Genomic DNA, 13792 nt, shown 5'->3' on the forward strand with positions numbered 1-13792 from the left:
CAGTCCATGGTGTCGCAGAGTCAGACACAACTTAGTGACTGAACAGCGATAACAATCATCTGGTGAATAAAATGTTTCTATGAGCTGCTCTAACAAATTACTCAAACCTGAGAAAGCTGTGGCAATCTCTGATATATAGCTGGTTGTCAGAAGCATAGTTGACAACCTGGACTAGTCTGAATGGAGCAGGGGCAGTCTTGTAGGACCAGCTGTGGAATCTGATGCTATCTCTGGGTAGAGACTGTCAGAACTGAGTGGATTTGCAGGATGCCTGACTGGGGTCCTGAGACTTACCTGTTGGTATGGGTGCTAGAACTCTTTTAGTCCCGTGAAGTGAAGTGAAGTCACTCAGTCGTGTCCGACTCTTTGCGGCCCCATGGACTGTCCCATAACATGTATTAAAATTCTACCTAGAGAATATTCTGAGAAATATACTTCCACTTTGGGAAACCCTGGCCTATAGAATCTGTTTGGAATTTGTTACTCTAGTTTCCAAGGTTTTTGACCACTTGGCTACAAGCTTTACCTCCTCCCATGTCTCTCTAGTCAGCCCTGGGTGTCTGCAGGGCACGGATTCCAGGAAACCCCACAGATACCAAAATCCTTGCCTGCTCAAGTCCCTTATATAAAATGGCCTGATGTTTGCATATAACCTACCTAATACCATTAATACCTAACACAATGTAAGTGAAATGTAAATAGCAGGCCAGGCATGGGGCAAATTCAAGTTTTGATTTTTTGAAACTTTCTGGAATTTTTTTTTTCTGAATATTTTCTATTGGCAGTTAGAGGAACCTTAGGGTCCAGAGCTCCTGGAGCCTGTCCAAGGTCTGTAATTGTGCTGGGTGATATTCTATGCCCTCATCCACCCCTAAAAAGCAGGGACTGCATGTTAGGTACTTTAGTCCCCTTTCCTGGGGCAGGACCCCCTGCCGTAGTGGCCTGGTAAATAGCTGTCAGTTTGCTGAATGTCTTTTGGGGTTTGTGGGTTTGGTTTCTTCTCCAGTGATGCTGTCCAACCTCCCGGGTATTGTGTCTGTGGGGTTCAGGGTCATCCTGGAGGGCAGAGTGCTGGTCAAGGCCATGGAGTGGGTTATGTGACTGTCCAGGGCAACCACAGAAGGGGTGGAGGGGAAGTCCAGGAGGAACATGCGCTGAACAAGTCTAGGGGAGGGAGTGGCCAGCTAAGCATGTGGCCCAAGGGAGTGAGAGTTCTGTGGTTAGTCCCTGCCCTCTAGGGGCCTCTGTCCAGCAGTTAAAATAGAGAGGGCCCAGGTCTGAAATTCTTCACATGCTTGCCCTGCCTCCAACCAGCCACTGGGGGACTGGCACCTCCAGTAGCTTCTGTGATTAATACCTCCTGGTTCCCTCCAATCAGAAGGCCAGGGTCAGTGATGCTAGCCCGGGGAAAGCACTGAATCCACCCTGACTTGTTAAGGGACCGAATTCACGTTGTTGTCCTTAGTCGCTAGTTACTGGTTGTCCACGTCGTGCTCTGAGGTTGGGGCCTCCCCATATCGCCCAGCTCTCCTGGGGCTGTGGCTCTCGAACTTCAGCGTGCATCTGGGTGATCTGCAGGCCTCGTCCAAACTCACTGAGCCTCCCGCCAGATCTGCTGGGTCAGCAGACCTGGGGCGGGACAGGAGGTTTTGCATCACTAACAAGTTTCCCAGGTGATGCTGCTGCCACCCATCTGGAGAATCATACTCTGAGGGTCATTGATTTGGGGCATCACTCCCTCTGGCTTCCCCAGCCCTGCCACCTGCAGCAAATGTCTCTCCACTGATGTGGAGGGTTTTCAGTGGCTCTCATCATTCTGGGGAGAAGGCAATGGCACCCCACTCCGGTACTCTTGCCTGGACAATCCCATGGACGGAGGAGCCTGGTAGGCTGCAGTCCATGGGGTCGCTAAGAGTCGGACACGACTGAGCATCTTCACTTTCACTTTTCACTTTCATGCATTGGAGAAGGAAATGGCAACCCATTCCAGTGTTCTTGCCTGGAGAATCTCAGGGACGGGGGAGCCTGGTCGGCTGCCGTCTATGGGGTAGCACAGAGTCGGACACGACTGAAGCGACTTAGCAGCAGCAGCAGCAGCATCATTCTGGGGATAGTCTGACCCGCATTTCAGTGTGTTCCTTCTAATTCTTTGAGTGGACATATGGACAGTGAAGAGGGGAAGGAAATTAGAAATAAAAAGATAGCTGACCGGACTTCCCTGGTGGTCTGGTGGTTAAGAATCTGCCTTCCAATGTAGGGGACTTGGGTTCCATTCCTGGTCGGGAAACTAAGATCAGGCTAAGATGCAGCCAAATAAATAAATATTAAAAAAAAAAAGATAGATAGCTGAGTCAGTATTTAAATTGTGGTCAATTGATGACAAAAGTCTATCTGCTAACCACTCTGCTGTGTACATTTGGAATCCTTTTAACAAAGAACCTATTTCAGGTTAAGACACTGGCTATTTCCCTGGCTCTTTCTGACAGTGTGTTGAGGGTATTTCAACATGATTTAGTTAAAATACTTAAAACACGGTCTGACAGAGAACAGACATCCAAGACATGTGCCTGGAAGTACATCCTATAGCACAGAGACCAGAAGCACAGGCTCTAGATCAGATGCCTGGCTTTGAATCCCATCTCTGCCACTTATTCGCACTCTGGGCAAGTTAGTTAAGCTCTCTAACTCAGTCTCCTCATCTGTAGAATGGGAAGGATCCTAGTAGTACTTCCAAGCTTAGAACTGAGATCAACTGAATTCTTGTCTGTAAAGTACTTAGGACAGTGTTATCGTTCCTGGTTCAATGCTTTTGTGCAAACTAAAATGTAATTTAAATAAAAATGCAATGTAAACAACAGTTTGGGCATGGGGCAAATTCAAATTTTGCTCTTTGGAACTATCTGGAATTTTTTTTCCTGAATATTTTCTAGTGGCAGTTAGAGGAACCTGAGGATTCAGAGCTCCTGGAGCTTGTCCAGGCTCTGTAATTGTGCTGGGTGATGTTCTATGCCCTCATCCACCCCTGAAAGCAGGGACAGCATGTTAGGTACTCTTAGTCCCCTTTGCTGGGGCAGGACCCCCTACTGTAGTGGCCTGGTAAATAGTTGTCGGTTTGCTAAATGTCTTTTGGGATTTGTGGGTTTGGTTTCTTCTCCAGCTGATGCTGCCCAACCTCCTAGGTATCGTGTCTGTGGGGTTCAGGGTCACCCTAGAAAGTGGAGTGCTGGTCAAGGCACTCTGACCAGCCTTGAGGTCAAGAATAAAGGGCTTAGTAAAGGCAACTCCTATAGGCCTGGCCCTCAGTGGAGTTATTCTGAGCATTTTACTGAAAGTCTGGATGAATGGGAACTGGTGTCACACTTCCTGGATTCATATTTTGGCTAAAAACGACTCCTTAAATTAGAACTGCCATATGACCCAGCAGTCCCACTTCTGGGCATACACACTGAGGAAACCAGATCTGAAAGAGACACATGCACCCCAATGTTCATCGCAGCACTGTTTATAATAGCCAGGACATGGAAGCAACCTAGATGCCCATCAGCAGACGAATGGATAAGAAAGCTGTGGTACATATATACCATGGAATATTACTCAGCCATTAAAAAGAATTCATTTGAATCAGTTCTAATGAGATGGATGAAACTGGAGCCCATTATACAGAGTGAAGTAAGCCAGAAAGATAAAGACCAATACAGTATACTAACGCATATATATGGAATTTAGAAAGATGGTAACGATAACCCTATATGCAAAACAGAAAAAGAGACACAGATGTACAGAACAGAATTTTGGACTCTGTGGGAGAAGGCGAGGGTGGGATGTTTCGAGAGAACAGCATCAAAACATGTATATTATTAAGTGTGAAACAGATCACCAGCCCACGCTGGATGCATGAGACAAGTGCTTGGGGCTGGTGCACTGGGAAGACCCAGAGGGATGGGATGGAGAGGGAGGTGGGAGGGGGGATCGGGATGGGGAACACATGTAAATCCATGGCTGATTCATGTCAATGTATGACAAAACCCACTACAATATTGTAAAGTAATTAGCCTCCAACTAATAAAAATAAATGGAAAAAAAAAACGACTCCTTAGTGAACTGGAATAAACTGCCTCACTTTTTTCATCTGTTAAATGGGGATAAACATAGCAGTTACTTCACAGGATGGCTCTGTGGATTAGGTGAGTTACACTGGGCTTTAAAGCTTTAGGACAGTGCCTGGCCTGCGCCATGTGCCCAATCTCTGTTGGTCGGTAGTCACGGGGAGTGGGTGTTACCTGTGGGCCTGACAGCCATCAATCCCACCTGTTAGGTCCCTGTCACCTTGCACAGAGGGATAAGCATGTGAGTGAAGACTGTCGTGGCCTGGCTGCCCATGTCTTGGTTTCATTTATTACAGGAACCCACCGATTTTCTTTTTCTTAGGCAGCCATTCTCCCCGAATCCCAAGGGCCCTGGTGGAATTGTCTTTTAAACTGATGTGTCAGATGCATTTAGACCTCGGATGGGTTTCTTCTTATCTTGCAGCTGATATATTTTTTATAAATCATCAGCTCCAGTGTCCTTTCAAGCTACAGAGAGGATATGCTTTTCGTGTTAAGCTGCAGAATGACTTTTCCCCCCATTCAAAGTGAAGCACTGATTTACCGAGCTCTATAAAGGGGTTCAACATACTTATAGGAGCAACAAGGTGAAGTTTTCACTGGAGCTTATACGATTCTTTGGAACTCTGTGTTATAAGACTTTACATTGATATTTCAGGTATTCCTAACAGTATCTAAGCAATAAGCATGACATACATACATACACATAATATAGACCTGTGAGCCTTTTCTTCCTTTACCTTCAAATATTTAAATTTTTATTGGAATATAGTTGATTTACAATGTTAGTGAAGCCTGGTGTGCTGCAGTCCACGGGATTGCAAAAAATCGGACACAACTGAGTGACTGAACAACAAAAAAGTGTTCATGTTAGAAAACTTACACAAATAATTTTTCCAGTCACACATAATTCTACCACCCAGAGCTAACCACTGTTAACAATTTCTTTTTTCCTGTGCGTGTGTGTAAATATTGCTTTTATAGAATGTGATCAGGCCAATGGGTAACACGACGTCTGTACCTTTTTAAAGCTGTAGGAGGTTGTTGATGTAGGTATGTTTTTGAACATGCTGCAATTTCGCTATAGTTGCACACAATGACCATTAATCTAACTTTATAAAAATAAAGGAGTTTCTGAAATAAAAAGTATGATCAGGCTGAACATACTATTTAATATATTGTCATTTAGTTGCTCAGTCGTGTCTGACTCTTTGCGACCCCGTGGACTGCAGCACAGCAGGCTTCTCCGTCCTTCACCATTTCCTGCAGTCCACTCAAACTCATGTCCACTGGATGCCACCTAACCATCTCATGCACTGTCACCCCCTTCTCCTTTTGCCTTCAATCTTTCCCAGCATCAGGGTCTTTCCCAGTGAGTCATCTCTTCGCATCAGGTGGCCAAAGTATTGGAACTTTAGCTTCAGCCTCGGTCCTTCCAATGAATATTTGGGGTTGATTTCCTTCAGGATTGACTGGTTTGAGCTCATTGCTGTCCAAGGCAGTCTCAAGAGTCTTCTCCAGCACTACAGTTCAAAAGCATCAATTTTTCAGCACTCAGCCTTCTTTATGGTCCAACTCTCACATCCATACATGACTAGTGGAAAAACCATAGCTTTAACTGTATGGGCATTACTTCATGCCATAAATATTTTTCTGCATTATTAAAAAGTCTTAAGAATAGCCTCCCTTTTCATTCCCTGTTCATTACATGAAAGTTAATTTAGATAAATAACAGGAAGAAAATTTTAAAGTTCCCATTAATCTCACCATTCAGAGGTAGCTATCAGTAGTTGGGCATATGTCCCCTTAGACGTTTTTTTCAGTTCGTATATTAAAAAAAAAAAACAATTTGGTATTGTTCTTTTTTGTTCATCTGCTTTTTTCACCTCTTGACTGTTGATCTCTGTTTATACCACTGAAAATGGATGTATAGTATTCTTTTCTAAAAAATTGAAGTTTAGTTGATTTACAGTGTTGTGTTAATTTCTGCTGTGGACCAAAGGGACTCAGTTATACACACATATATGCGTTCTTTTGCATCTTCTTTTCCATTATAGTTTATCACATGATATTGAATATAGCTCCCTGCACTATAGTAGGACTTTGTTGTCTATCCATTCTATAAATAATAGTTCGCATCTGCTAATTGCAAACTCCCAATCCACCCCTCTCCTACCTCCCCGACTTGACAACCACAAGTCTGTTCTGTGAGAGTCTGTTTCTGTTTCATAGATATATTCCTTTGTCCTTTAAATTCCACATATAAATGTTATCATATGATAATTGTCTTTCTCTTTCTGATTTACTTCACTTAATATGATAATCTCTAGGTCCATCCATGTTGCTGCAAATGGCATTATTTCATTTGGATTTTTTTGTTGTTGTTGTTGAGTTGTATGAACTGTTTGTATATTTTGGAAATTAAGCCCTTGTTGGTCACATTATTTGCAAATATTTTCTTCTGGTCCATAGGATGCCTTTTTGTTTTGTTTATGGTTTCCTTTGCTGTACAAAAGCTTGTAAGTTTGATTCAGTCTCATCTGTTTATATTTGTTTTTATTTCTATTGCTTTGGGAGATTGACCTAAGAAAACACTGGTATGTCAAAGAATGTTTTGCCTGTCTATGTTCTTTTCTAGGAGTCTTATGGTGTCACGTCTTAAATATTTAAGTCTTTAAGACACAAAATGCCTATATAGTATTTTAATTTAAGAATGTATTATAATTTAAATATAAGTTTACATTATAACATGTAAATTATTCTAATTTTTAAAAATATTTAAACAATATTGTGATTAATACCCTGTACATTGATCTTGGAGCAAATCTTTCTTCTTACAGATGAATTCCTTCAAGTAAAATTGCTGGATCAAAAGTTTTAAACAAATTTGATATTTATTTACAAACTGTCATCAGAAATACTGTAGCAATGAACATGTCTATTCATAATGGCTAAGAGTTCCCTTCAGCACAAAGAGAAACACTGGTGCTATCTTTCAATATTTGCCAACTGAATAACCATAATTTTCTTTCCACTATTTAATTTGCATTTCTTGGTTTAATTTTTAGCATATTAATGTTTATTGGCCATTTATTTATGAGTTGGATATGTGATAAGTATATTCTTTCTTAAAAAATCATTTATTCTGCATATATTTTTCTCATTTTGTCATTTGCTGTTTTTCTTTGTAAACTTTTTGAAGTACACTTTAAATTTTTTTTTCCTGTTTCTTTTTATTTATTTATTTATTTATTAACCAATATACTTTTTTTTTCCATTTATTTTTATTAGTTAGAGGCTAATTACTTTACAATATTGTAGTGGTTTTTGCCATAATTGACATGAATCAGCCATGGATTTACATGTGTTCCCCATCCTGAAACCCCCTTCCACCTCCCTTCCCATCCCATCCCTCTGGGTCTTCCCAGTGCACCAGCCCCAAGCACTTGTCTCATGCATCCAGCCTGGACTGGTGATCTGTTTCACACTTAATAATATACATGTTTTGATGCTGTTCTCTCAGATTATCCCACCCTCACCTTCTCCCATAGAGTCCAAAAGTCTGTTCTGTACATCTGTGTCTCTTTTTCTGTCTTGCATATAGGGTTATTGTTACCATCTTTCTAAATTCCATATATATGCATTAGTATACTGTATTGGTCTTTATCTTTCTGGCTTACCTCACTCTGTATAATAGACTCCAGTTTCATCCATCTCATTAGAACTGATTCAAATGTATTCTTTTTAATGACTGAGTAATATTCCATGGTGTATATGTACCACAGCTTTCTTATCCATTCGTCTGCTGATGGGCATCTAGGTTGCTTCCATGTCCTGGCTATTATATACAGTGCTGCGATGAACATTGGGGTACACGTGTCTCTTTCAGATCTGGTTTCCTCGGTTTGTATGCCCATTAATTAATTAAATAATTCTGAGTTGATTATTTCTTACTACAGCATCATGTTTAAGAAATCCTTTCTTTCCTCAAGCTTGTATAAATATTAATTTCAAATTTTCTAGTTTTTTATTTAAATCCTTGAAATCTCTGGAATTGTCACACAGAGTAAGATAAGAGGATCCAACTATACTGTAATTTTTTTTTTTTATACTGTAATTTTTTAACAGTTTGACTGAGGTATAATTCACATACTATAAAACTTGCCCTTTTAAAGTGTATAGGTGATTTTCCTGGTGGTCCAGTGGTTACGACTCTGTGCTCCCATGGCAGGGGACACAGGTTTGATCCCTGCTTGGGGAGCTAAGATCCCACATGCTGCCAAAATATGTAAGTTTAGAAAAAGTTAAGTATACAAGTCAGTGGTTTTTAATATAGTCAGGGTTGTGCACCATCACCACTATCTAATTTTAGAACATATTCATCATTACAAAGGGTAACTCTGCATCCCTTAGCAGTGACTTCCTATTACTGCTCCCCATCCTGGTCCTAAGCAACTGCTAATTACAATACTCTGTCTCTTCAGATTGGCTAATGTGGACATTTCATATAAATGGAATCATAGTATATATGACCTTTGTGTCTAGTTTCCTTCACTTAGCATAATGTTTTCAAGATTCATCCATATCAGCATGTATCAGTATTTCATTTTCTTTAATTGCTGAATAATATTCCACTGTTTGGGTATAACACACTTTATCCTTTCATCAGTTGAGGGACACTGAAGTTTCCAATTTTTGGCTACTATGAATAATGCTGCTCTGAACATTTGTGTACAAATCTCTGTGTGCTCAGGAGTTTTTCAATTCTTTGACCTTTCCTCTACTCTTTTAAATTGTTTCGTGGATCTTCTTGGATCACGAATCAAATCTGTCTCCTGCATTAGCAGGGGGATTTATTTTTACCACTGAGCCACCAGGGAAGCCCCAGTTCCCCTCCACTCTTACTCCCCCTTCCCAGAGTCTTAAATATAGACTTGTGCTGGTGAGTCAGCTTTGACCACTTGGATGAGGGTGTTTCCCAGGGGTGATAGCACAATAAGATGGATATAACTGGGTTTCTGGATGACCACATGAAGCAGAGCTGCCTATGACCACCCTGGACCCCGACACCCACTTCTAGGCTATTATCAGTTGGAAGGGAAAAAAATCTGTTTTGCATTTGAGTGCCTTACTGGGGCGGGGGGGCTCTTTGTTATAGCAGCTGAACATATGTTATGCTAATTATAACAATACTTTTCATATATGCTGTATAGAGGCAAATTTTTCCTTAAATCTCCACTCTGTTTCATGGATCTGTCTATTCTTGTACCAAAACCACAGCTTCAATTTCAATAATTTTATGTTTAAATGGGAGAAGGATGGGAGGGGCCTATGTCTCTCTCACAATTTCTAGAGCATTTCTTGACTTTTCTCTTGCATTCAGTCTTTCAAATGAATTCAGACTCATTTTGTCAGCTTCCACCACCTCCTCTTTTCCACCTCCAAAGTCAGTGGGTACTTTCCAATCAAAAGTCACTTTTTGGTCTCTGAGAGTTTGCTCATTTTCTAAAGCTGTGTGTCAAAATGCTAGCCTCGGCATTATCAAGGTGTATTTGGGGCTCCTTTCTCTTAATATGACCACCAGCCAACATCCAGGAGTCACCTGGACATTTAAAATATACCCAGTCCTCCATGATCGTTGAGCCCATCCACCCAGAGAGAGGGAAAGACAGCTGTGGTTATGGCTTCCAGGGAGGCAGGGAGGACATACACACTTGAACAGTCCGTGACACAAACCATATGAACAAGCAAAATCTTACTGAATCCAAGATGCCCACAGCTCTGGGTCTGTGTTACAGGGAGGGTCTGTGAGGTTGCAGTGGAGGAAGGTGGATTGCTTCACGCCAGTGAGAGTTCTCCTAAAGACAGGGCAGTGCTGCAGTGTTGATTACAAGAGAGGAAGGGGACTGTTAACTGAGTCTGATTTCCCCCTATTCAGTGGTTAGGAATACATCAATGTGGAGAATTCTTAATTCAGTCATATACAGAGTAAGTGCCATCTATTGTAATGTATCCTTCCTCCCTCCATTGCTCGAGGACGGCAGAAAGCAATTCTCCTAGTGGAATGTGCAGTTGGTCCACCACTTCATTGAACCAATTTAGGATGCCCAATTTCCTTTGTAAGATGGATTTTTTTTTTTTTTGCTCCCTATTCACATCGAGGGCCCTCCACATTTGTAATCTGGATGGCATCATTTTGGAGAGCATGCACACCTGGAGTTCAGAAGAGCTGGTTTCTGACCAGCTTCTCCATTTAACACACTCGCATCAGCTTAATTTTTTTTTCTAAAATTCATTTCTATAATGTACAGATTGTTTACCTTCAAAACAAATTTCTCCTTATTTTTGCTATTTTTCACATCTCCATGGGTAACTTCATAGACTTGGGCAAAGGCCCCTTCTCCAAGAAGGTGATCAACGTAGACCAGCAAAGAGCCTAGTTGGAATTCAGTCTTGGGCTTGATGGCTGGAAGCTTACATGTCCATTCATAAGTATTTGGATAGGAACTCGCTGGTTTAGAAAGCCCAGATAAAAGTTTGAGAATCAACTCCTCATCCCAGGAATTCTCAACAGTGAAGTTTGGAATGTCTACATTCCCAAGTGAGCCAGCCTGCGTCAGTTCAGCCTGGAGCCCAGCGCTGGCTTCTGCCGGATCCTCTTCAATGGCAAAGTCAGGGTCTGTGACTTTACAGGACTTGAGGTTCCACTCTGCCTTGCTGGTCAGCACGGCTGCAGCAGGCTGGCCCAGACAGAGCAAGGACACAGAAGGGACATCTGTGGGGCACACTTAGTCTCGTCTTATCTCTTCAATTGGACTGAACTTTCTCTCTTTCAAGGGTTCCACCTTGTTTCTTTTGAAAGAATCCAAAGCTACATGGGTGTGCTGGTTTCCTACCATATTTTCTTTATCTTCCAGTGGGTGCGCGGAGTCCATGGGAAGCCTGTGGACGCGAGCTGCACGGCGAACCTAAAGTCTCCTGGGCTCTTGGGGCTGGGCACCAGGTTTTTGTTGCAGCAGATGCCCCCCACGGCTGAATCATCCAGAAACTCATCAGTATGAGGCACTTCATTTGGTTTTGTAGGAAACCAGCTCATGGGACGTTCTCCAAAGGTCCTGGCTCCTGCAGGTTTATTTTTTTGGCTATGGTAATCCATAATTTTTTTTGTTTCCATCTTCAAATACAGGAAAAGCATATGACAAAAAAGAGATGATCTTACTGACTCCCCAAGCCCCAGAAGATGTTACATTTTTTTTGAAACTTGGCTTCAAACGCATCTTCATTTTGACCTAGAGATGGCCATTCCTCTTTGTCATCAAAAATATCAGGAACTGTAGGAGCCTGAAACATTCACGATGAAACCGAGAGCTTCCTTTGTGTGCACTATGGGTGATGGCTGCACTTTGGATGGTGTTGCCTGAACCAGTGCCAGTGATGTGTTTGGAGTTGTGTGAAAGGAACTTGTGTTAGTAACCTCTGTGTTTCACACCCTTCTTTTATCTCTGCTCTACTCTGTGGCCTGAATTCATGAGTACTTTTGTTCACACACCTGGCATCTTTGCTGGCCCCTGAAAACATGGTGTCCATCACTGGCTGGCCTGCCAAAGGAACCGGGCAAGCTACACTCTGGTTGATGGTTGGGAACACCAAAGCAGTGGTGACAGCATTTGCCATAAGAGGAACAGAAGTGGCCTCTCTGGGTTTCTCGTCCTCATTCTTTGAGGTCTGCTGAGGGATGGCTGGAAGACCTGGAGCTCTTAGTTCCTGCTGGGAGTCTGTGTGTGGCCCCAAACATGCTGGACTGACTTCAGATGTCCCCTGGGAGGAGGGAAGGTTCTCATGAGACATCTCTGCTACTTGGTGTAACTTCTTATGAAGCTCATCCATTTTCTGTTTTAATAGTTGTTCTTCAAAAGCATTTGCTTCTTTCCTTTTCATATAATGTCTCTCTTTATTTACCCATTGTTCATGCTCTCTCCATAGATTGTATTTCTGGGCTCTCAGCTCTTTGAAGGGAAACTCTGATTCTCCGCGAATAAGCTGCTCCTTGACATGACAAACTGCTCAACATCAGCTTTGTCTGCCACAGATGGGTGTGCAGAATATCCTGATTTAGAAATCGTGATCACTCTTTGTTCCATGTTCGACCCTTTATTACCAGCTGCAGGTGTTGCTCCAGAAAGTTGTGGACTCTTAGAAATGCAGGCTGAGTTATTTCCTGGATTTGATTTTGATGTTACCTTTGATTTAAAATCTGAGCATCAAGCAGAGGTTCTGAGGTTCTCGCTTGAGTTGGCAAATGGTTTCAGTGAGGCGTGTCTGAAACACCCTGTACTGTTGTTGCAGCAGCTCCCTGGGTTCCACAGAGGAGCTGACCAGGTTCTGATCCCGTGGTTGTACAGAAACTGAAAAAACTGGTGATGGTCACTGTTGCACTCGGAAAATTTTAAACAATAGTTGATGAACCTTGGGTCATTGTGATATCTCTTCTAATCTAAAAATTCCTTCATTAGATGCTCTGAGGAAGTTGTTCACAACAAACTGGGGAAAAGTCTTCAAGAGATGGGAATACCAGAGCTCCTGACCTGCCTCCTGAGAAATCTGTATGCAGGTCAAAAAGCAACAGTTAGCGCTAGACATGGAACAACAGACTGGTTCCAAATTGGGAAAGGAGTATGTCAAGGCTGTATATTGTCACCCTGCTTATTTAACTTATATGCAGAGTACATCTTGAGAAATGCTGGGCTGGAGGAAGCACAAGCTGGAATCAAGATTGCCGGGAGAAATATCAATACCTCAGATATGCAGATGACACCACACTTATGGCAGAAAGCGAAGCAGAACTAAAGAGCCTCTTGATGAAAGTGAAAGAGGAGAGTGAAAAAGCTGGCTTAAAGCTCAACATTCAGAAAACTAAGATCATGGCATCTGGTCCCATCACTTCATGGCAAATAGGTGGGGAAACAATGGAAACAGTGACAGACTTACTATTTTCGGGCTCCAAAATCACTGCAGATGGTGATTGCAGCCATGAAATTAAAAGACGCTTACTCCTTGGAAGGAAAGTTATGACCAATCTAGACAGCATATTAAAAAGCAGAGACATTACTTTGTCAACAAAGGTCTGTCTAGTCAAGGCTATGGTTTTTCCAGTGGTCATGTATGGATGTGAGAGTTGGACTATAAAGAAGGCTGAGCGCCGAACAATTGATGCTTTTGAACTGTGGTGTTGGAGAAGATTCTTGCGAGTCCCTTGGACTGCAAGGAGATCCAACCAGTCAATCCTAAAGGAAATCAGTCCTGAATATTCATTGGAAGGACTGAAGCTGAAGCTCCAATACTTTGGCCACCTGATGTGAAGAACTGACTCATTTGAAAAGACCCTGATGCTGGGAAAGACTGAAGGCGGGAAGAGAATGGTTGGATTAGATGGTTGGACAGCATCACCGACTTGATGGACATGAGTTTGAGTAAACTCCAGGAATTGGTGATGGACAGGGAGGCCTGGCATGCTGCAGTCCATGGGATCACAAAGAGTCGGACACGACTGAGTGACTGAACTGAAGTATTCTTTATTCTCAGGAAAATTCTCCAAGTGGGTCATTGCCCTTGTAACTCTGCATATGGGCTTCAGACATTTGAAAAACATTTTCTGGGTTATCCATGGTGAGAGGACCCAGGCTAGC

The 13792-nt window shown here is 42.3% G+C and overlaps 1 pseudogene; it reads right to left on the minus strand.

Annotated features, from left to right (window-relative positions):
• Positions 1-1472: 1472 nt before the first annotated feature.
• Positions 1473-13771, minus strand: LOC122681062 (annotated as a pseudogene).
• Positions 13772-13792: the final 21 nt, after the last annotated feature.

Source organism: Cervus elaphus, chromosome 23 (genome assembly GCF_910594005.1).
Source record: "Cervus elaphus chromosome 23, mCerEla1.1, whole genome shotgun sequence".
NCBI classification, from domain to species: Eukaryota; Metazoa; Chordata; class Mammalia; order Artiodactyla; family Cervidae; genus Cervus; species Cervus elaphus.